The following is a 25,665-nucleotide window of genomic DNA, read 5'->3' on the forward strand; positions in this document are numbered from 1 at the left end:
CTAAACTCAAAAATATCTCAGAAATCAATTACACAGCTCTGAAGCATATCCTTCAGTATCTGAATCGCCCTCTCAGCTTCGTGAAGTTTCTTCCAAAACCAAGAAGTGAAGCAAGGATCCCTATTAGAAATTATCAAAATCGGAACCCATGCAGTCTTACAATCTCAAAAATATAAAGCTTCATCAACTTTTGCAGAGAATAGTCCGTTCGAATTGAAATAAGATGAGCAGACTTGGTCAATCTATCCACGATGACCCAAACAATATCCTTCTTAGTGGGTGTCAACGACAACCCACTAACAAAGTCTATCGTCACTCGTTTCCATTTTCATAAGGGAATCTTAACAAGTTGAAGCAAACCCGAAGGAAACTAGTGCACAGCCTTAACTTGCTAGCACGTCAGACAACAAGCAACAAAATTCGTTACCTTTTATTTCAAACCTGGCCACCATTACAGCTTACGAAGATCTCGATACATTTTATTATCATCAGGATGCATAGCGTAAGGGCCATTATGCACTTCCCTTAGAATCGACTGCCTCAGATTAGAATCATTCGGTACATAAACCCATCCTTGAAAACACAAACCTCCATCCTTATTCAGTCCAAAATCAAAAGTACTGCCACTCTAAACCTAACGAAACCACAGGCCCAAGGACTCATCCCCTAACTGTTTTTCCTGAATATTCCTGATCCAAGTCTGCTTAACTTGCAACTCAGCTAACAGACCCCATCATCAAACAAGCTGAGACGAGCGAACATCATTCTCAAATCAGTCATCGCTCTAAGACTGAGATCATCGGCCACCACATTGGCCTTACCAGGATGATATTCTATCGTCCAGTCATAATCCTTAAGCAACTCAATCCATCGATGAAGATGATACACCTCTCATCATACAGATAACGCCTCCATATCTTTAATGCAAACACCATAGCGGCTAACTCGAGATCGTGTGTCAGATAATTTACCTCGTATGACTTAAGCTGATGGGACGCATAAGCCACAACCTTGCTATCTTGCATTAGCACACATCCCAAATTGACGTGCGATACATCATTATACACCACAAACTCCTTACCAAATTTCGGCTGTATCCAAATAGGATCCTAAGTCAGAACATACTTGAGTTTCTTGAAGCTTGATTGTTGTGCATTAGTTCAGACAAAAAGAACATTCTTACGTAGAAGCTTAGTCAGAGGAGTCACAATCAGTGAGAACCATTTAACAAACCTCGGATGATAACCCGCAAGACCAAGAAAAGTGCGGATCTCAGAAATGTTCTTAGGCTGTTTCCAATCAAGCACAGCCTCAATCTTCTTAGGATCAAATCGGATCCCCTTAACAGAAACCACGTGCCCCAGAAATGTTACTTCCCGCAACCAGAACTCACATTTGCTCAACTTAGCTTAGAGCTATTTCTCTCGATGAATCTGCAGCACTACCCTAATATAGTCAGCATGATCATCCTCAGTCTTAGAGTACACCAAAATATCATTGATAAATACTACGACGAACTGATCCAAATAAGGATAAAAAACCCGATTTATCAGATCCATGAATACAGGTAGAGTATTCGTCAAATTGAAGGGCATGACTAAGAACACATAGTGCCCATAACGACTCCTAAACGATGTTTTATGAATATCAGATTCTTTATGCCTAAGTTGATGATACCCAGAACAGAGATATATTTTCAAAAATAAAGAAGCCCCACGGAACTTATCAAAAATATCAGAAGTGGGTACTTATTCTTCACAATTAGTTTATTCAGCTGTCGGTAGTCGAGGCATATCCTTATGGTACTATCATTTTTCTTTACAAACAGCACCAATGCCCCCCACGAAGACACACTAGGACGGATGAAACCACGATCCAAAAGCTCCTAGAGTTGAGCCTTAAGCTCTGTAAGCTCCTTCAGTACCATGCGGTATGGAGCGATGGACACCGGACATGTACCTAGTAAAAGCTCAATTCTGAACTTAACTTCCCGATTCGGAGGTAAACCTAATAACTTCTCAGGAAAAACATTTAAAAATTCCTTCACTATTTTGATATCCTCGACAGAAGAATCCCCAGAATCTGAAATGCTAACGTAGGCCAAATACGCCTCACACCCTTTCTGAATCAATTTCTCAGCCATAAGAGCGGAGATCACATTAGACAAATAATCTCGACCCTCGCTGATCACAACTGTTTCCTTATCATCTTTAGTCATTAGAACGACCCTTTTAGTCACGTAGTCCAAACTAACTCGATGTTCTACTAACCAGTTCATGCCCAGAATTAAGTCAAACTCCCCGAACGGTATCTCCATCAAATTTGTCAAAAACACAGCCCCTTGTATCTCTAACGAAACATTCCTATATAGTCTACTAACCCCAACAGATTGCCCCAATGGACTCAGTACTATAATCTCACCAGAAGTACACTTAACAGAAATCCCTAAGTTTTCGAAAACAGTACTAGCTACATAGGAGTGTGTAGAACCTATGCTTATCAAAGCAATATATGGGGTATCAAAAATAAAAAAATATACTCGTGATCAAATTAGGGGCGTCTCTGTCCTCTCGATGTCGAGCAGTATAAACCAATACAGATTGCCTCGCCTTAGTCTGATTAGTACCTCTGCTCGGTGCTCTCTGTCTTCGGCCCATACCATTACCACCCCTAACTGGTCTATGGCCCTTAGGTGGCTGCTACACTACCCTCTGAAGCTAAACAAAACCTGATCCTCTAGCTTGCATTTGATCAAAATGATGCAGGCACTCTCTAATCTGGTCTCTAAATACCCACACTACATGCAAGCCCCTAATATTCTCCAACACTCGCCCGGATGGCGCCTACCACAGTCACCACAAGGCTGAATCCCAGTAAGAGTAACAAGAACTTCTACTCTATCAGGCCTATCAGGTCTGGCCCATTTTTTAGGCTTTTGAACAGAACTAGAGGGCTCTATATCCTTCTTATTCTTCCCTCTCTCTAGGTTTCTATTCTGGCGCTCCACGCGCTTAACCTCTTCGACGATCTTCTCATTATCTACCAAAACAACAAACTCACGTTCCCTTTGCGGAGCAATCAGAACCCTCAAACTATCCGTTAAATCATCCTCACAATAGACACATTTCTCATACTCAGATGCCACCATGCATCGAGCGTAGCGGCTCAATCTCAGAAACTTAGCCTCATACTAAGCCACAGACTTATCACCTTGCGTGAGATTCATGAACTTACTCCTACGAGAATCCATATAGCTTGCATCCACGTACTTCCTCAAGAAGGTAGTCTTAAAGTAATCCTAGTTCAGATGATTCGATTGAGTACCCTCCTCAACCGACAACCACCACTGATAAGCTTCGTTGCGAAGTAAAGAAACCGTACACTTCAGTTTCTGCTCAGGAGTGCAGTCAATGTGTTCATTATCTTCTCGTTGGCTTCCAACCAATACTCAGCCACAGTAGGGGCGACTCTAGTGATGCCTCTAAACAACTCAGCTCTATTGAACCAGAGTCGTTCCGTTACCGACCCATGGCGCCTAGGTCTAGAATGGGGTCCAACGACCTTCTTCAACACTTTTAACATGGTTTGGGGCAGTTTTTCGTCCCCATCTGAACAGCTTCAAAAGTAACATAAGTTAGCATAGCCATTTCGGTGGCTAATGTAGCCTTCTTAATCTAGCCATAACATCTAGACCGAGTTTGGAAGGTTACATTTATGGTATTAGAGCTTTAGTTCAAAATCTCAGACTGAGTTTTTAAATCTACTTAAGTAAGTTAGCATGCATGCGTACATGAAAAAAGGGAAATTTGGGAAAAACAAGCCACAGAGAGTTTTGAAAATGATATCCTACAAAGATACTGTTATGTTATAGATAAACACTTGAGGTGTATGGCTGTAGACATAGAACTGAAATAGTTAGTATTTAATATTTCTTTGAAACTGTAAGATAGGAAACTAAAAATTGATTGAAGTTAGCTAGTGATTTTTTTCTGAAATTATAGATCAAATTTAAGACCATAGGATACATAATGAACAACCGTAGAATGAGGAACCATGGGGCTCAACGTCGAGCTGCCAAGTTGAGTCATTTACTTTTCAAGGAATTGTGTCTAACCTTGCGATGAATGACATCGCGATTGCGTGCCTACTTCTGAATGTGAAAACTAGGAGGTTGGGGATGATGCAGTGCCCTAAGCGATATTGGGAGTCTTAGAAAAGATTTTCAAGATTTTGGTTGAAAAGACTAATATGGAGGGAGAAAGTAGATACTTAGATTGCAAAAGAGAGGAACAAAATAAAGTTCAGGAAATGAGAGAGTACAGAATAAAGTTCAGGAAATGAGAGAGTATACTTTTTTTGGTCCAAATCCATGACCTTTAAAGTGGGCCAGAGGAGTTAGACCTCAACGAAAGGTTGTAGTAGTTATTTGAGAAGAAGCATTGTCTAGAATTGTGTTGGAATCAAAATTGTGCAGTGAAAGCTTGGTGGCCTAGTTTGAAGGAAAAGGGGTAACAGATTTTGTGACTAGAAAAATTTTGAGGACAATTTTTTTAAGGATGAGAGAATTGTAATATCCCATAAATCGGGGGGTTAGTATAATCGGGTTTATGAATCGAGAACGAGTTGTCATGCCTTAATTTTTGAGATTATCTATGCATTTTTAGGAAATAAAAGAGGTATTGGTTTTTTGGTTAAGTGTTAGTGAAACGTTTCTTGAAACCCAAGTTCAAATCCCGTCTCTCGCATGATTTTTATTATTTTGAAAATTTTGCCTTAAATCCTAGTATGTGACATGTCTTGTTTTAAAAATAAATATTGCAAAATTATCTCAAGAATTTGGAAAAATCATAATGGTTAAAAGAAATGTGAGAAAGCATGGAAATTAAATGAGGTCCCAAGTTTGAATCCTTTCCCTTGCGAAATAATTAAATTTTGCAAAATCCCTTATTTTTTTAATGTGTGTACCATCCATACCCTTGGACCCTAAGAATAAATACAAATTTTTATTTTATTTTTCAGACTCTAATTCAATTTTCCCCACCCCAGACGTTCACCCTCTTCCTCTCCTATTTTCTCTTCAATTTTCTTTCTTTCTCCCATTGTTGTCGTTCCCTACACTTCCTATTTTACCATCTCTTTCTTCTTCTTTTTGCATCAAGATTGTGCACCATCTCCTTTACTATTTTTTTCCATTTATTCTCATCTAAATCATCCCCAAATCTAAGATCTTTAACCTTAAGATCGATCCTGAACATTGCCAAGAAAGTGTCATTGTCGTTTCTCTCAACTAGCTTGGGTAAGATCTATTTTCTGTTCAATTTCTTGATTAATCTTGTCAATTAAAAAACAAAAGTTCTAGACCTGGAATTTGGAGGATTTTAAATGATTTCAAAGGTATTTTTCCAAAATTTAATGAGATCTCAAACCATTTTAAAATTTATCCCCAATTTTGGCCACCATGGGTGGTGGTGCGTGTGCCTATGTGCAAGAAAGCTGGTTGTTTTGTTTCTTGGTTCTTGCCTATATTTTTCCAATATTAATTTGTGTTCTTGAACCCTCCTAATCAGCTTTTAAACCCATTTCAATTAGGGAAAAATGATCTTGATCGATTGGCCACTCGGATCCTATAAATCGTGAAGCTTAAGTGCAAATAAGGGTAACTAGTGTTTTATTTCGACATAGCTGTTTGGTAAAGGTTATGAATTGATTAAATGAAAGAATTTAATAATTAATTAGCTACTGATTTTCCAGTATATTTTTGAATTTGCTGCTGATCCAAACGCCCCAAATCATCTGTAAAGGCGAAGAACGATTGTATGTATGGTTTGCATCGATACAAGTGTAAGGAATCTAACTAGTTTGGATTCATAAAATAAATTTAAACGATTGGTTTGAACTCATAAATGGGTATTTGGGGGCTATTTTAAGGGTAAATTTATTAAATTTATACTGAATTTTGGTTTAGGTTCGTTTAAGAAATTATTATGGAAAATTAGAAGATTTTCTAGTGTGTTGCGAGGAAACGAAAAATAAGGTGTGGGTCCTAAACTCATAAAATTATTTGGAAATGTTAAATATCATGTTATATTTGATAAATTAGCTTATTTATTGGGTTGTCTTAATATCCAAATTATTGATTTTGTGAGTGGTCGAACCAGATATGTTTCAAGCCTTAAAAGATTGACATGTCGGCAAAATTGCTAGTTTGATAGCATGAATGTTTGATTGAGTTCGTAATTGCATATTTGAGTTATGAGATATGAGAATGTTTGAGTGAATGATATAATGTGTTGAGATATTAAGCTTATGTATGGTTTAAATGCATGAGATGTTTGTTATATTGTATACTAAAAAGGGTGTTATTTATGCACATTGAAAATTCGTAAAGTATGTGAAATTGAATGATTCCAACTACGATTCCGCGAGAGGAGAGCCCCGTTCTTCACGATTCACTGCTGCCAAAACCTAAAAATCAAACTACGAAAAGTAACATCAACAAATATTATCACAAATCGATACCTTTAAACCGAGCAAGAACTCACCACTTTCGCTTACCTAATCACACGAAGAGACCAAGGGTTCGTACCACAGCAATTTGGAACAAAAAATTTGATAGAATAAGGAAAAAGAACGAAGAAACTTTTGATGGGGAAGGAACACAAAAAAAGAAACGTCAGAGAGAATCTAGAAGAGAGAGAAAACTAGTTTTTGAAAAAGAACAAAAAATAACAACAAAATTAGATACATCTCAACTTCCCACTAACAACTCCCCCTCAATTAACTCAGAATCCCACTTCCACCAAGCCTTTTTCATACATTTTGAGCAAAAAATATCCCCTACGCTCATGCCAGGATTCGAACACAAGACCTCCAGCAAGCTAACTCCTTACCACTTGAACGAACAGGCTCATTCTGATATGAGTTTGCAAACAATCTTATATAAGCCCATCCAACAGGGATAAGGCTTGGATCAAAAAACAAAAATTACAAATGTGGGACTTGAACCACAAACCTCACACACATGTCCAGAACACTTAACCACTGAAGCTAATACACATTTTGTATTAAATTTCACAAAAACAAAATTAAATTATTCAGGGCTTTACAGTAGAACATGGTACATGAATGTGTTTAAGACTATGTGGTTAAGACCCATGACATGATATGATATGTCTATATGTGTGCTCATGGTGTAGCCTTTGGTAATATGTAAACTGAAATGGTAGATCATGATACATGAAATTCTGTAAAGCCCGTCAGGACAGTAAACACAAGATTTCTGTAAGATTTTTTTATGGCGTGTTCTGTTTAGCCCTTGTAGCGTGACCAGTCATGTATGTTTGGTAAGATATGAACATCAATTTTATAGTAAATTGTGGATGAATTCTGTTAGTTCTGTAAAATGTATGGCTAAGATAAGGTATCAATATGTTCAAGGTTAAGAGTTGAATAAGATATGTTATATAGTTAAATAAGTCTTAAGGGTTTTCGTGAAAAGAGTTGTGTATCTGTATGTTAAGAAGGGTATTCGCCATGATGATCTGTAAATATTGAAAATGGGTGTAATCGTAGTTGAGAGACTTAAGAAATTATTAATATGAGCTCATTTGTATTATGTGAGGGTTGAATCTGAGTTATGTGGAGTCCACTATATCTGAGTTGTATTGTATCTTCTTCTAAAATTATTTTGAATTTGAGTTAGGGTTATCTTGAGTTATGGGGTTCTAAAATAAAATGATGTGGAATTCATCTGAATGGTCTATGTAGTACATTATTAGTATGGGTCTGTATAGTATTGAGATGATATCTAGTTTTGCAATAGTTTCGCCAAAAGTATATGTATCCGCCATGATGAGTGTCTGTGGAGATGTATGGATATGTTTAAGGTGGGATCTATGGATATGTTCTGTAGAGAAGTTCCTATAAAAATACAAAGTATCCACCAAGGTAATTCTATGTTAAAGCTCACTAAGCTCTATTGAACTTATTAATGTTGTGTTTATGTTTTAGGTTTCGATGTTAAGAGCTTGCACTTAGAGGGACTGTGTCTGGACTATACCAAGGATGGGGCGGAGTGGAATATTATGCATATAGTGGAAGTCTGATGTAGCTTTAGAATACACCTTAAGTGACTGTTATTTGTAAAAATTTTATATTGTAATTATCTATATGACGTCTCAAGTAATAAGTTATTTTAAAAGCTTCCCTTGTTTTTAGATGTTAATTTTTTTAGTTAAAAATGATAATTAAAATATTTAAAGAAATGATAATTTGTAATTTATTTTGTTAAATTGTTAAGTATTGTGTGTTGCAACACCCAAAATTTAGACCCGACGAATCGGGTCGGGTTGTGGGCGTTGTAGGATGATATTGTTTCTGTGGTGAACCTTGAAAGTTTCTAGAAACACCCATTTATACCAAATAATCATCTTGAAGCATTAGGCATGCATCTTTCGGATGATCAGGAACCACAAAAATGCCGCAAAATTAGGTTTTTGGTACCTTACTTATGGCCAAGTATTGAACAAATTAGCAGTTTTATCAATCTTAAGTTTTAAGGAAGAGTCATGTAACACCATTCACCCGGTTCGGTCGTCGGACCCGAGTTATAGGAAGTTACGTTAGCCAATGCAACAATTACATTCAAAACTAAATTCAAAATTTCAATTGACATGCAATTCTTACATATGTCATGCAAAACAAACAAAACTGAGTCTAAGTCGAGCTTATGAAAGCTCTAAAATTAACCCAGAAACAAACATGGATCAAATTGTAACATTTTCAAAAGATAAAGGTAATAATGCAAAATAGGAATCAACGATTGCGTATCTAGGCCGTATAACTATCTGAAGTCGTGTAAATCAAATTGAAAAATTTCATCAAAACTCACATGGCTGTGTAACAAACTGAGACCATGTGAAACTTAAATGACAAAATATACAGTTTTCACACGGGCATGTGCTTAACTCGTGTGACAATCGGGAACCATGTGGGTTCAATTCTTCCTAAGTTCCAGTGGATACATAGTCGTGTCACCAGCTCATGTGTGACACACGACCGTGTGGTACAAAATATGCCATTATATGCCTATTTGGTGTCAAGACAAACCAATGGCTCAAATGATACATATAATGGCATTCAAACCTTCATAAAAACTTTCCAAAAACATGTGCAAATATTCATTCAAACAATATGTCATAATTGGCACCTCAAACACAAAGACTACATAAAAATTTATAAGTCTTCCACAGCATTCAAACAAAATATTATAATAGCTAGCAAGCTAATATACCAATTCCTTTATGACTTTCATGTTACCTTAACTTAAAAAAACCATAGCCAACATTGGCCACTATGCATACTAATTTGTCGTAATTCGGTGTAGCGGATTAAACTAGTTTTTGCATTTGAAGAGCTTGAATACAAGCATTTTTGTTATGTTTGAGTTAAGTTTTATTAGTTTTATTTATATTCAATAAAATGTGCAAATATAGTCTTTTATTGACCTTAGGGGCCAAATGAGGCCTAAAGGAGAGCTAACACACTTTGTGAGTGTGCAGGAGACCTTTAGAAGCATACTAAATCGATACTAGTCGTTATGTCGAAACAAGAGATGTTTGATGTTGCAACATAGGGAGCAAAATGGAGAAAGATCAAGACTTCCTTCGATGACACGACACATCTTAAGGGTGTCACGACACACCCCTGAAGATATCCCAAGAAGAGTATATTGACTTATATGTTGTGACATCGAATCTGGAACGAAAATTAAATACGAAATAGGAGCATTTTAGTCTACACAATCAAACTTCAAGCTCGAGGATGTCAGCTAACCTAGGGTTAAGGACGACGGCCACCTAAAATCTATAAATAGTTTTTTTGGCACATGTTATAGACATAATTCACTTAGCCTAAATTTTCATTAGTAAATTTAGTTTAGTTCTTCTTTCATTTTTAGGTTTTAGAATTTATTTCATTTGTTCTTCGTTGTTCTCAAGAGTTTTGAATTATGGAAAGCATTCAAACTTTGTGGATTCATGATTAATCTTAATACAATCAGGCTCTTTCATATACTCTATACTCTCGATTTAATTAGTATGTTTTCTCTTTATAGTGATTCTATATTGTCTATGAAAACCATGAGGAACTAATCCCTCTATGGGGGATTAGCAAGTGGAGGTATGATCTATTGACTATTTTGTAGGGTTACTCAACGAATTAGTTGTTTGGGAAAGGAAGAACGTGAAACAAACCCTAGGTCTGGCAACCCCGGGAAGTTATTAAAATGGGAATTAACCTAAAATTGGAATGATCCATCCGTGAACACCTTCACCCCAAGCCAGTCTGGACTATAAGGTTGGAAGATAAATAGTCATTGCTGACTCGTTATATTAGTGGAAGAGTGGAAGATCCTACTGGGGTAGCGACTAGTTGATTGACGAGGAACCCAAAACAAAAGTTGATGGGGATTATTGAGGAAAGGTAATCTCCCATAATCAAGATTTGATTCATTCTTCTTTTCTATCTCTTGAAGTTTATTTCTTTTATGATATTTTATTATTATTATAAAAACCCTAAAAATTCTTTATTTTATATTTTCGTACTATAACTAAATTAAAGTACTAATTAGATATTTTAGTGTCTAGGTTAGAATAATCTAGGACTCGCCTTCTTTAGGTATGATCCTCAGAGTACTCATCTACTTTTTCGTAAAACTATATTACAATTCGACTCGTATACTTATTGATACCGCCTCATACATCTATATTTTATTACAATATTCACACTCTTGACGTTAGTACGTCTGGAGGCAGTTGAGTTGTTGGCGTCATTACAGGGGAGGCAACATCACTAGTTCAATTTTAATTTTTGAATATGAAAATAATAATTAGGAAATTTTTAGGTAATAGATACGATTTTATTTTATTTACTAATCCTCTCTTTTTGGGTTTAGTGTATGACTCGCAGTAGGGGCACGCCTATTGTAGTAGCCACAGATCTTGAGAGACTAATCCGGAGAAATAGCCGATAGTAATAGCAGTAGCAATAATAGATACAAGATCCACACCACCACCTACTGTAGGTAACGTACCACGTGAAAATCCACTGTTTGGCGACACTGACGATAATGTTTTAGGAAACCCACCAGCACTGCAGTTGCCCGCAAAGGTGTAGATGGATCATAACGAGAGAAACTTAAGAGTGTATGCATTAACAAGTTTAGATATGGTTCAGGAAAGCATAACAAGGCCAGCTATGATAGCAAATAATTTTGATATCAAGCCGGCAATGATTTAGATGATCAAGAATAACTTGCAATTTAGGGGCACAATGACAAAGGATCTGAATCAACATTTAAAATTGTTTCTCCAAATTTGCAATACTTTTAAGTATAATGGGGGTCATTGATGACGCTATTCATCCTTGGTTTTTCCCCTTTTTTTGATTGATAATGCATTTTCTTGGTTAGATTTGCAGGGACCAGGGTCTATTACGACATGGGATAAACTTGGTCGAAAATTCTAACTGAAGTTTTTCCTTATCAACAAAGCAGTTTAGATCTGAAGAGAGGTTGCTGTCTTTAGACAGATGGAAGGAGAAAGTTTTTATTAGGCTTGGGAACATTTTAAAACGTTGGTTTAAAAATGTTTGCATCACAGATTCCCTAAATGGATGTAATTGTAGGTATTTTATAACTGTTTGCAAGCAAATGCATGATTTGGATTAAACAAAGCAACAGAAGGAGCCCTTATGAATAGAACATATAAGAATGCGTAAGAAATCATTGAGAACATGGAATTAAACTCCTGCTAGTAGCCAATTGGACAATTTACGTATGACCAGAAACCCGCCACGGTAAAAGCTATACAAGAGGATGACAAGTATCAACAGTTAGTGGATAGACTCAACAATATCGAATCTACTTCTTCACCATCTATGCATGGGGGAGACAAACTGCTCTTCCACTATATCAACAATCCTGCTGAGGATATAAATTACATTGGGGATAGGGGTAGAAACCCTTATTCGAATACATATAATACCAACTTGAGAGATCACCCGAAAATGAGACGGGGAGGGAACCAATAAGAATGTAACAATTCAAGTCAAGCTAAAAACACCAATTACCAACCTCCTTATTTATAGAGACCCTAGGATAGGGCCAAACCAAGTGACCATATTGCTTGTGGTCAACGTCTGGATAAAATTAAGGGAGAGATGTAGTCGATGAGAACTGATGTCAAGCAAGTGCAGTCTGAGTGCACCAATTCAACAAGAACATTAACTAAACTTGATGATCAAATGAACCAATTGATGAGCATGATGGGTAACATCAAAAGGCAAATTGGCACATGTATTCCCAGCAACACGGAAGATAATCCACGGAGAAAAGGTAATGAGCACGTGAAAGTGATTGCGCTCCGATCGGGAAAAGTACTGAGTAGCCCAAAAAGCACTGCTCCGAAGACAATTGTGGAAAATAATGAGGATCCTCAAGAGGAATCCTTAGAGGCTGAAAATTAGCCAGATGAGGTAACCATATCAGCTGCAGAGACAGAGAAGGAAATAACTATAGATTCTACCGGTGAAAAAATCTCATTCCCTTCAAGACTAGAGGAAAAGCAAAAGCGAGATGAGGATGAAATCATAAGTTTCATAAGCTTGTTTAAAACATTAAATGTTAACATGCCCTTAATCGAGTTAATAGGGAAAGTTCCTAAGTACACCAAGTTGTTAAAGGAAATTATGTCTAGGCGTAGGAAAATTAAGGTAGGTGAACAAGTTAGTATAAGCGTTTCCTGTTGCGCTATTATCTCAAGATAGGTTCCCCAAAAATTAAAAGTCCCGACAAGTTTTACTATTCTCATAGAGATAGGGAGCATTTATTTTAATATAGCTCTATGTGATTAAGGAGCTAGTATTAATTTGGTGCCTTTTACTGTCTTTGAAAAACTTGGGTTAGGGGATCTTATAAATATGCATATAACACTACAGTTGGCCGAAAAATCTTCAATTCATCCAAAAGGTGTACTAGTGAATGTGTTAGTCAAAGCTCGCAATTTTATTATTCCAGCAGATTTTGTGGTGCTTGATTTTGAGGACGATTGTGAGATACCGATGTTATTAGGTAAGCCTTTCTTGGCCACATCTAGATCCACCATTGATTTAGAGAAAAATGATTTGACTATGAAAATCAATGGTGATATTGAAATTTTTAAATGTGGCCATCAACCAAGAGAGGAAGAAAAGAGAAAGTTAGGGGAACAATGCAAAAAAAATTATTTATCTCTAACATTCCCGAGTCAAGAGACACGTTTCCTTTTATGCATGCACAAAGAATAAACATGTTTAAGGAAATGGAAAAGCGAGCACAGGTGGAATGGCACGATGGACGATGGACTAATACTGACAACAGAAGAATCATCAATTAGTGAACTATGATATTGTCGGATGAATCCGGCAATAAATGTAACAGCCCGATTTTGACCCTAATCTGAACAGTGGTTTTGGAACCACAAATTCGAGTCTAAAAAAATATTTTAATATTATTTTCTGTGTTAATTATGTGTGAATTTACATATGTGAAAGTTTCATGAATTAATTTTATTGTTTGTGTGCTTAATTTGAAAAAAAGAGCTTAATAGCGTAAAATGAAAATTTGATGGTTAATTAAGAAAGTGCCTAATTGTTGTTGTCTTTATAAGTTGGAGGCTTTATGTTGTAATTTAGCCAATAATAATAGTTAGTGGATGGCATAATGATGATATAAGATTTATATATATATAAATAAAAGTTAAAATAATAATAATATAATAATATATGTTATAATAAAACAAAACATTAAAAGCCACCATTTTATTTCATCTTTCTTCACCGAATGTAGAAAAGAAAAACAAGGTTTGAAAGCTTGAAACATTCGGCTATTTTGAAGCTTAATTCAAGGTTGGTTTTTGTTCGGTTTTTGATAATTTTTACGTTTTTGAGATCGTTGGTTTGAATACTTCAAAACCCATATCTTAATTTTGTGAATTGGTGATGATTTTGAAATTTGTCATTGATGTTAGCTTGATGTTTTTGTGGTTTGATGATGAAATATAAACTTTTGTTGATAGATTATTATGTTTAATTAAGTGATTTTTGATAAAAATGTGTATTAAGGATTAAATTGAGAAAAGTGTAAAATTCAAGGTTAAATGTGTGAATAAACTAAAAATATGGGCTGCTAGTAGTATGGGTAGAATTTGGCCTAACAAGGATTTAGTGAAATTTTGTGTATTTTATGTTATTTTGAAATAAGGACTAAATTGAGAAAAATGTGAAATGTTAGGGGCTAAAATGCAAATTGCCATTTATATGTTCTTGAATGAAAATTGAATGGAATGTTGAATAATTAAGTTAATTTTGATATTAATTAGATTGGAAAAAGTGGAAATCAGATTTGGATCGGGAAAATTGGAAGTTATCGATTAGTCGTTTCTGTCCGTTCGCGTCCGTACGAGGTAAGTTCATAAGTAAATAAATTCTGTTAAATTTGAATGTATATATGTTATATGTGCTGAATTTATCTTTAATAAATATATGTCTATATGCCGAATTGAATTTAGAGTTGGAGAACTAGTTACGAGCTTGAATCGATAGAATTACGACGTCCGAAAAGCCCCGTACAAACCATAGGAATAGTTAGGATACATATGTCATGACATAGGATTCCAATATGTGTTATCGTGTAAGACCACGTCTGGGACGTTGGCATCGATTTGAGATTTATGTATAAGACCATGTCTGGGTCATCGGCATCATATTTGATTTCGTGTAAGACCCTGTCTGGGACAGTGGCATCGATATTGATTACATGTAAGACCACGTCTGGGACATTGGCATTTTACGAGGTTTTTTTTAGCTATCCAAGTATCCTATTTGATTCCGAACGGTTCAACGGGCATTCCGAGAAATAAATGAGTATATGAATGTGCATCCGAATCAGGTATGTTTGTGATGAATATGAATTTGAGCAATGAAAGTAAGTATGATTATGATTATTCGTTATATAATTTATGTGAAAATGAGATGTGAATATTAGCAAGTGAACTATGAACAAATTAATCATATAAGAAATGTAGAATTGTAATTGTGTTTTTTTTTGCCATATATGATTTAGGTACAAATGATTTGTATATGAAATTTTGATATGAAATGTGAGTATGATTAAAATGATGATATATATATATGAAATATATGATAATGAATGATGTTTTATATATGCTCGTTATATGAAATAATGGTTCTATGTTTCGGACATGAGAATTATGAAACACGGAACATGGTTTTGATGTGTGAATTGTTATAGTTATTCGGGCTTGGAAGTGTATAAAAAGAAATTGATATATTTTTACGAATAAACTGTAATAAATGATCATGATTCGGTTGGTATGTAATGAAATTGTGGAAGCTTAATCCTACGAATGAGCTAATGGTAGATATATATAAATTTGAAAACACGGTTTATATGTCCATCCATAATTAAGTCTAGTGAAGTTACCTAGTGTGGTCTTAAGAAATTGAGATTATGATGAATGCATATGTGGTTGAGATTTGTTAAATTTAGCTTAGTTAAATTGAATTATAAACATTATTGGAATGATTTATTTGCTTATGGCTTACTAAGCTTTCAAAGCTTACTCTGTGTGTTTTTCCTATGTTATAGAGTTTCGGAGACTTACTCGGGTTGGAAGTCTCGGGAGATCTCATCACACTATTCAGTATTCATTTCGGTAAATAAACGCTTTGAGATTTGGTTATGTGGCATGTATAGGCTAGTTTTGATATATTTGATTTTTGAAATTTGTATATGTATATAGCCATGCGAAAATGGCTTGTTCATGATGCAAATGTTGGTAATTATATTTGGTCATGTTATAAGCTTAATTGAGAGGTATGAGTTATGGTAAATATGTTGTGATGTTGGTTATATGATTTGGCAATGAGAAGTGGTAAGTAGGGTATATATTCGGCTTATTAATTAACTCACTTTGGTAGCATGAAAAGTGGTATAATATGGTTTGGTAAAAGGGGTCATTTGAATATCTATAAATGACATATTGTTTTAATGTTAAGATATGAGATAATATGTTTATCTTATAGACTGGGTGATGGAGATGTTATGATTTATTGAGTTAAATTTGATAACCGAAAGGTTGTTTTTTTTAAATTGTTGCACATTTGATATATGAATACATATGCCTATTTAATGTTTGCTTGTAGTTCGTTTTAAAAGGTCAAATCATTGATTCAATGATGGTTGTAAAATGTGTTATATATATAGGTAGTTATATGTTCGGTTATGGTATTTGACTATTTAGGCTCGATTTTGAATGACAAAGAATGTATATGATCTAATTGATATGAAGGTTAATTGAATGATTGATTATTGAAAATATTAATTGGTTGTGTATATGAATTATAGGCATGATAATTGCATGCTAATTAGGTATGGGGTTCATGTGTGGTTGAATACAACATGTTAGATATGTTATTTAGCTTGCAAATTAGATATTTTATGACTTGGCATTTGTATTTGAAAATGGTTAAATTTGATTTAGTAAAATGTACATAAGGTTATAATGTTTAAAATGCTATGATTTGGTAATTGAATTTAGAAATGACTTTTGGTTTTAGGGTGCTATGCACATGGTTGGATGATGTAAAAAAAAAATTAGTTGGTCATGTATAAAGTTACCTAACATTTTATGTGCAAATGGTTATTAAAGCTGCGAGATATGGCTAAATTAGTTTAACAGTGTATGTATAATTTTATTAAATATTACGTTTGTTATTTAGTTAATGATATGGCTTGAATTTTTGTAATTTTAAAACATGTACAAATTGGTTTTGATATTTGATGGCTTGGCTTGAAAGTTTTGAATTAGCAAACGTAATTGAAATGGTTAGATATTGAAATATAGTTCGTATAAGAGAATGTTCGATAAAGCATGATCTGTGTGGTTAGATATGTGATTCGAATAAATGATTTTGACTTGTATGAATAAGAAGTTGGTTTATTAATTTATTTCAAAAAATTTTATAAGGGAGAATACATTACTGGGCCTATGAATTGTAAAGAATGTCTGTTCTGAACTGTGTTTTGTTTGGTAATACCTCGTAACCCTAGTCCGGTGACGGACACGGGTTAGGGGTGTTACAATAAAACTTAAAAAATATTTGAATTGCCTAACTATTGTAAATCATTGTATTTTTAACTAATCGTAGATTGTAGATGTTAAATTTTATTTGATAGATGTTCATTCAAGACCGAGACATCCTTAAAGATGGAAATTTAGGCTGACACAAAGCTAGTGTCGCAACACGGCAACCCCGTGTCATAAAACTTTGTATAGAATGCAGGAACTAAAGAAACCAACTCGACGTTGTGACTCCACAGTCCAAGGTCGTAACATGGATGACTGTCTCCCCAAATTTCCAAACTGATAAATGTGTCATGACACGAAACCTCTGTCTTGCGACAACGGTAAACTGCCAGGGATGTCGCAACATGAAACCCCTGTGTCGCGACACTGCTGTAATTTTCAGCAAGGTTGACCCGACCCAATTGCATAACCCGCAGCTAAAAAATTATTTTTACACTATTTGTACCATTAAAAACACCTCTTTTATAACCCTAATACACCTCATAAACATATTTAACATCCTTTTACTCCTTATTCTCTTCTCACAATTAGTGTGAAGTCCCTCATCATTCAAAATTTTTCGGGTGGCAAATGAGGGTAGCACTCAAAGGAACGATACACCAACGTGTATGGCAAGGACTTCAAATAGTTCTTCGAGGTTAAGGGTTCCTAACTTAAAGTTGTTACTATTCTATTAAATATTGCTTCATAAATTGATTTGGTTCTTAGTTTAATCATGCCTCCTAGAAAGGTTAGATGAACCAATGAACCCGAACCATTGACGGTTCCAAACCCTTCTAATTTTGCAAACCCGGATATTGGAAAATATTTTATTGAACTGTAAGGGAAAACCTTTATCCAAGAAAAGGGATCAGATTCGTTGGTGATTTTGTGTAAGGAAATATGACCTTTAGTAAGATATCATAGGTGGGAACATTTTTTGACAGTCTCGAAAGATGATGTTGTGGTATCTGTTGTTCAAGAGTTTTATGCATCCTTACGAGACCAAGAGTCTAGAAATACTGAATGCCATATCTGGGATAAAATACTTGTACAAGCGAAAGAGGTGCGAGTAACCCCTCAAATTATTTATGATTTTTATAATGTTGCATACTATGAAAAATATTTTATTGATGAAACTGATTTGGAATATTTTTGAGACATAGTTATGGATAACATTATAAAATTTTTGACTAAAGGTGGGGTGAATGGAAATATCGCTCAGGTACCAATGTTCCTGTGTCCTTTCATCAAGTCATTATGTTCCTGGAAGCTAAAATATGGATTCAATTTGTGTGCACGCAAATAGTACCTTCTTTAAATGTTTCTAATGTTAATACTTTTCGAGTAGTTTTATTATATGCAATCTTGCAGAAAAAGCAAGTGTACATTGGTAAATGGATTCACTAGAACATGAAGAGATGCATTAGTGGCCAGAAATGGGCCTTTTCTTTCCCCATCTAGTGACGACTTTATGCAAAAAGGTGAGTGTACCTATGACATCCACTAAACAGTCGTTGAAACCTTCCAAAAGTATCATCGCGGATACCTTGTTCTAACAATACATTGAATTGAGAGCCAAACAAATAAAATATTGGAACAAGTGAGAACAAGATGTGACAGCTACGCTAGCTTCATCCCAGATGCTGACACAAGATCAACAAGAAGTTGGTGAAAGTAGTCATCCAAAGCTAGATTGGATGATATAGTGGATGCAAGAATCGGGGTTGATTTTCCAAGAATTTTATAGGCAAAACAACATCTAGGTCCCTAATTATACAACTGACATGTTTGGCCCAAAAAATATGGAACAAGAAGAAGAAGGGCAAGAAAACGAATAGGATGACGGAAGTGAGGTGATGAATTTTGAAGAGGATGATTGAACATTTTTATTTTTGGGAAGACTTGTATTAATTTTTGGATTATTTTGACTTAGACTTTGTAGGAGTAGGATTAATAAGTAGATTTTTTAGTTCTATTACATTTTGTTTATATTTTCTATGTAGGAACCCAACACAAAGGAGACACAAACAATTCGAGCTTTAAACAATCAAAGGAAGAAGGACCCACCATTAGCAGTTGGTGCGACCACGATCAATCGGGTAACTTCTTTCTTTATATTTTTGTGGTTTACACATTGAGGACAATGTGTCAACTAAAGTGTGAGGGGTAATATAGAAAACTTGTTTATTTTCAATTTCTACATTTTTCTTTGATTTTTTTCTTTTCTTTGGTGTGCTTGAGCTTGTAGAAATACAAGTAATTGGCTAGGAGCATGTACATAGGTTGCTTGTGTTGACAAATAAATTTGGTAGGTGATTTTAAAACTTTGATTATTAGACTACTAACTTTGATTAATATTGAACTTGATCTTCGACTTGATTTGAACACGGGTTAAAGTACGGTTGGGATTTGGTGTGAAATGGTGGTTTGGAATGGAGATGGCAGGAGTGGAGATGGTATTGGAGGGAGATAATTGTATATTGCCTGAGTAAATCGAGGTTCAGCATTTGTTGCAAACTCTCGTGTTATACTTTCTTTTTGGTGTGCTGGTTGGATTAGCTCTTATGAGCATTGGTGTGGTGGAGGGATTGGCTCGAGTGAGCATCTTGTGTGTTTGGTTGGACCGACAATGTACTTCTATCCGTAAGCCGTTATTTGAGTAGATAATCTCTGTAAGTTATCTTGTGGGGTATCTCTAATGAATTTATCATATATATATACTTGGGATTTGAATTTTTTTGTTATGAATTACCATTTGGGATTGTGGATGACAGGAAATTTGCACAGTTGTTATATTATTGTTTATGAATTGTTGTATTCACTTCGGTAAGATTTATCGATTTAATACGTCGAACTTGCTAAGCTTCATTGAGCTTACTTGTGTTAAACTTTATTCTTGTAGATACTCAGAAGGTTGGACGATCGGATCAACACTCAAGTTACACTATCCAGCTTATTTTGATAGCTTTTGAACACTTATTTCAGATTATATGGCATGTAATAGGTGATTGATGATATTAATGTTTTGGATATGTAAATAGTTAAGTATGAATTTGGTTGTACAAATTGCTTGGTATCATCTTCTTTTGGTACTTTTGGTTCCTTATCATTATGTGTAAATGGCCATTTGTTACTTGTTGGAATGGTTAAAAGAGTATTGATGAATTGGTTGTTAAGTAGCTAAGATATGGTATGTTTGAGTTGGTATTGATAGGTGATATCTTAAATGAATTAATAGGTTGAATTTAATGTTATGTTTTGATATAAATGTATGTATACTTGTGATACCAATGAGGTACATTGGTTAGGCACTAAATTAGGTTGATTTTGGTATGTTTTGGCATGATTAAAGTCAATTTAGATAGGTATTTTGATTGGTAAATGGTTTGCTTAGGTTCCAAGTAGCTTAAAATAGTAAACTTGTTGACTAAGGCACATTTTAGGTCTACTTAGCCATGCGACACGGCCGTGTGTCCCCTGTAGGTTCAAGGCATGCAAGTCAGGCTATTACACAGCCTAGCACACGGGCATGTGAGATCATTTCGAGGGGTACACGACCTGGCACACGGGCGTGTGGCTTGGCCTTGTGACTAAGTCAATGAGTTACACGGGCATGGACACAGGCTGGGACATAGTCGTGTGTCCCTATTTCAAATGTCCACACAGCCTGAGACACAAGCGTGTGTCTCAGCCGTGTGAGTCACACGACTTGGCCACACGACCGTGTGACCCCTGCAGTCTAAATTTTGCAACTGTTTCTTAAAATTTCCAAATGTGTTCAATATAGTCCCGGATTGTTTCTATAGTATTTTTAGGGCCTCGAGGGCTCGATTAAGGGAAATTATGAATGTATTTGAATAAAATTTAATTATGTTTGTATTAATGTATGATTTGAATTATTTACTATTTTGTTGGTCCAATAATGCTTCGTAACCCTATTCCAGCAAAGGATACGGGTTAGGGCTGTTATAATAATTTTATATTTTATGGCAGTATTCACAATCTAAACTTTAGTATGTCTGAAGGCGGTCACTAAGCCTACTCTAATTGGGGCTAAATCGAGTACCATCAAACTAAATGTTGCTACAAATAATTTTATGATAAAGTCGAACATAATTCAAAGGTGCAACAATATGTTCAGTTTGACGCGTTGCTAGAGTTTTGTGACATATTTAAGATTAATGACGTTACTGATGATGTCATACACTTACGGTTATTCCCATTTTCTTTGAGGAGCAAAGCAAAACAATGGTTGAATTTACTTCCATGGGGTTCTATCACAACTTAGGATCAAATAACTAAAAAATTCCTGTTGAAATATTTTCCATCGACCAAAACAACTAAGTTGAAGAGCGACATCTCTTCGTTTGCCCAAATTGAGCTTGAGACAGTATATGATGCATGAGAGAGATTTAAGGATATCTTGAAAAGGTGCCCTCATCATGGTTACCTTTGTGGCTACAAGTTCAAACCTTTTACAACGGTTTGAATCCCTCGACTAGACAAATGATTGATGTGGCAGCTAGCGGAACATTGAATAACAAAACACCTGAGGTAGCCTAAGAATTTATTGAAGAGATGGAACTGAATAATTATAAGTGGCAAGTTATGAGAATAAAATCGATCAAGGTAACCAGTGTTTTAAATATGGATGTAGTTGTTATGGTTACAAGTTAGGTTTAAGCACTGAGTAAAAAGATTGATGGTTTGAGTTATAGTAAACATGAGAATTCAGTAATGCAATGCAATGCAATGCAATACGATTGGAGCGGGGATGATTAATTTAGAATATTCACCCTTTAAGTCTAACATAGAGTATGAACAAGTCGACTTTATGGGTAATAATTCTAGACCTCAGAACAATCCCTATAGCAATAATTATAATTCAGGATGGATGAATCATCCAAATTTCTCTTGGGGTGGTCAAGGTAATAAAAGGTCACAATCCCTTTCGGGTTTTCAGCAATCTTATCAGCAAGAAAAGAAACCAAACCTTGAGGAGACGTTTGCTAAATTTATTTCGGTGTTCGAAACTAGATTTTAGAATATTAAGACAACTTTGAAAAATCAACAAGCATTGATTCAAGGGCTTGAAAATCAGATTGGATAGCTCGTTAAACTAGTTTTTAAAAGACAACAAGGTAGCTTACCTAGTAACACTAAAACTCACCCAAAGGAACAAGTCCATGCAATCATTGTTCGAAGCATGGAAAGGTTAGTCAAGCCTAAAAAAGGTTGAATTTAGAAGCTGTTGAGAAAAATGATGGGGTTGAGGAAAGCAAGAAAGAGCATAAGCCGGTGGTTAGAGAATACAAACCATGAATTCCATATCCGGCAACAGTGAAGAAAAACCGTATCAACAAACAATATGGTAAATTTCTTAAACTTTTGAAAAAAATTGCATATTAACTTACCTTTTTTTGAAGCTCTTCCGCAGATGCCAAAGTATACAAAATTTCTAAATAAGTTGTTAATAAATATAAGGAAGTTAGGCGACTTGTTAACTGTGGAGCTCAATGAGGATTGCTCATTCATTATCCAAAACAAACTACCCATCAAGCTTAAAGATCCATGGAGTTTTACTATTCCTTATTTGATTGGTAGTTTAAATGTAGAAAAAGCATTGGTGGATTTGGGTGGTAGTATAAGTTTAATGCTTTACAAATTGTTCAAACAACTTGGTCTCGGGGAACAAAAACCTACTAGGATGAGTATTCAATTATCTAATAGATCAATTGAGTATCCTAGGGGTATTATTTAGGATGTACTTGTCAAAGTAGATAACTTTATATTCCCTGTTGATTTCGTTATATTGGACATGGATGAGGATATTGAGGTACCCATTATCTTTGGTCGACCTTTTTTAGCCACTTCTAAACTTATTATTAATGTGGATAATGGTGAACTTGTGCTAAGGGTAGGTGATGAAAAGGTTACTCTTGAAGCAAGTGATTTTATGGGAGTTACTAGTGAGCGAGATGATACTAGTTATTCTATTAATGTTAGTTATCATGGAGCTCAATGTTCTTTGCAGGAAATCACCTATGAAAACATGTTAGAATCATATCTTGTTCAAAGTGATAGAACTCGAGGGACAAGTGAAGAGCAAATGGTGCAACTCGATGAATTAGATGAATGGCGAACAAAGTCTGATGAGAACCCAAGAACGGTAAAAGAAATAACTAAGCAACGCCATAGTGTGCATTTAAAATATACAAATCAATTCAAAGTTGGCGACAAAGTGCTGCTAGACAAGTCAGATCTACGAATGTTCCCTGCAGAGCTTAAGTTGAAAGGGTCGAACCCATTTGTGGTATAAAATGTATTCCCATACGAAACCATTGAGGTAACACATCCTGAATACGACACATTTAAGGTAAACAGTCATTGACTTAAACTTTATTTTGGTGGTGAAATTAATAACGAGAGAGAAGAGCTCCAGATCTAAGATCCACCTTAACCGTAAGTTTAAAAAGGGAAGTCGAGCTTAGACTCTAAATAAGTACTTCTTGAGAGGCAACCCGAGTGTTTTTATTTTATTTATTTATTTTACTTCGATTTTATTTAAAAAACAAAAAAATATAAAAATTAGTACATTTATTTTTATTACTAAAAAAAGAAAGAAAAAAGAATTTGAAAAAAATTGAAAAAAAAATAAATTAAAAAATAGTGGTCCACGTGGTCTAGGGTGACCCACATGGCCGTGTGAACACTGGAGCTAATTTTTCAAAATTATTTTTTTAACCTACACGGTCGTGTGACCTACACCTCCATGTATACGAGCATGGAAGAAGCAAATGACAACAGCACACGGTCTGGCCACACAGCCGTGTGAACACTAGAGCGGTGAGATCAATAAGGTATCCTATTGAGTAAAACTCATGCCAAGCGGTGAGACCGAGAGGGTATCCATATGCCTAGGTGAGACCGAGAGGGTATCTTAGATGGTAATCCTTCATGAAGATGAGACTGAGAGGGTATTCGTAGCTAAGGGTGGTAAGTACTGAAATTAAGGGTAATTGTTGGCTTAGTGAATAATTAGGGCTTCAATTGATTCTAGGCTAATAGCTCGCATTGTTGAAACGAGGAATAGGCAAGTCTGAATAACTTAGGATTAGATTTAGTTTTAGTTAATTTAATTAGTTTTATTATATCTTAAATTGGAATTAACACTACTAATTCGTAACTCTATCAGATTAGTAATTAATTTAATAGTGATTTTCTCCAATCTGCAATCGCTTGGGTACGATCCTTAAAATACTAACTCAGTGTTTTGTTGTAACACATCTATATTACAATTTGACATGTACGTTTGCAGAAACTGCACTTAATTTTTATCTTTCTATTTTTTCAGCATTTACACTTTTAACGTTCGTAAGTCGAGAGCCGGCCATTTATCTTATTCAGTAAACTGGACTATTAGCTAAGAAAAAAAGAATTATAATATTAAAGTAAAATATTGTTTCTTTTGCATTTTTTTTCTTAAAAATTTATAGAGGTATGTAGTGCACCATTTTTTATGTGGAATGATGAGAGCTGGTCCACCAATCGACTTGGGGGCGTTGATTGATGCGGGACGAGGTAGAGGCCCAAGCTTGGGTCTTTGATAGGCTCATGAAGATGTCATTGCCTTGATCGTAAGATCTAACACACATCATTTCAGTGTGTTTCGACACCAACGTTCTCTAGTATACTATTTCAGTATACTATTTCATGTAATTTAAATTCCTCAATAGGGTTATAAGGTGAGTTTATGTACTTTGCTCATTAACAAAATTTCTATTTGGCTGAGAAAAAAATATTTTAATGATATTTACAAAATTTGTATTTTTTATTTAATATATACTATTAACAAAACTCTTGATTGAGTTGGTGTCATAGATTAATTGAGTATCAACACGGTTAGAAAATTACTAATATACTTTTTTATTAAATGATTACCATTATTATTTTGATGGCTTTTTGCCTTTTCATATTTGATATGATTTTTAAATAAAAGACCTAAAATTAAGATGCCTATGGATGGAACTCATATTTAATGTGCATATAAACAAATTCTTTACCTTTATACCAGTAATAAATCTTGAATAATTTTTTTTTTAAAAAATTAACTTTTAACATAAAATATTTTCTCTCACCAATTTTGTGTGTATATACTATTAATAACACCTCTGACTGAGTTGGTGTCACGGGTTAACCGGGTACCAACTCGATTAGGAAATGACTAATATACCCTTTTATTAAATGACTATTACTATTATTTTGATGACCTTTTTGTCTTTTCATTATTTTATATAGTTTTTTAATTAAAAGAATTAAAATTAACATGTTTAGAGTTTGAACTCATGTTTAATAGATTTATAAACAATTTCTTTATCACTACACCAATAATAATTCTTAACTTTTAAAAAATTAACTTTTAACTTTTATTTATGTATTTATACTTATTAATGAAACCCTTATAGTTTTTAAATAA

The 25,665-nt window shown here is 34.8% G+C and overlaps 2 non-coding genes across 2 annotated transcripts; both read right to left on the reverse strand.

The window, feature by feature from the left end:
* Positions 1 to 11,558: 11,558 nt before the first annotated feature.
* LOC128035105 (small nucleolar RNA R71) lies at positions 11,559 to 11,663 on the reverse strand. Its single transcript, XR_008191509.1, has one exon. It is a non-coding gene; the product is annotated as a small nucleolar RNA R71 (small nucleolar RNA).
* A 9,868-nt stretch (positions 11,664 to 21,531) lies between these two features.
* Positions 21,532 to 21,637, reverse strand: LOC128035098 (small nucleolar RNA R71). The gene has a single exon (XR_008191502.1). It is a non-coding gene; the product is annotated as a small nucleolar RNA R71 (small nucleolar RNA).
* Positions 21,638 to 25,665: the final 4,028 nt, after the last annotated feature.

The sequence above is a fragment of the Gossypium raimondii genome, chromosome 11 (assembly GCF_025698545.1).
Source record: "Gossypium raimondii isolate GPD5lz chromosome 11, ASM2569854v1, whole genome shotgun sequence".
NCBI classification, from domain to species: domain Eukaryota; kingdom Viridiplantae; phylum Streptophyta; class Magnoliopsida; order Malvales; family Malvaceae; genus Gossypium; species Gossypium raimondii.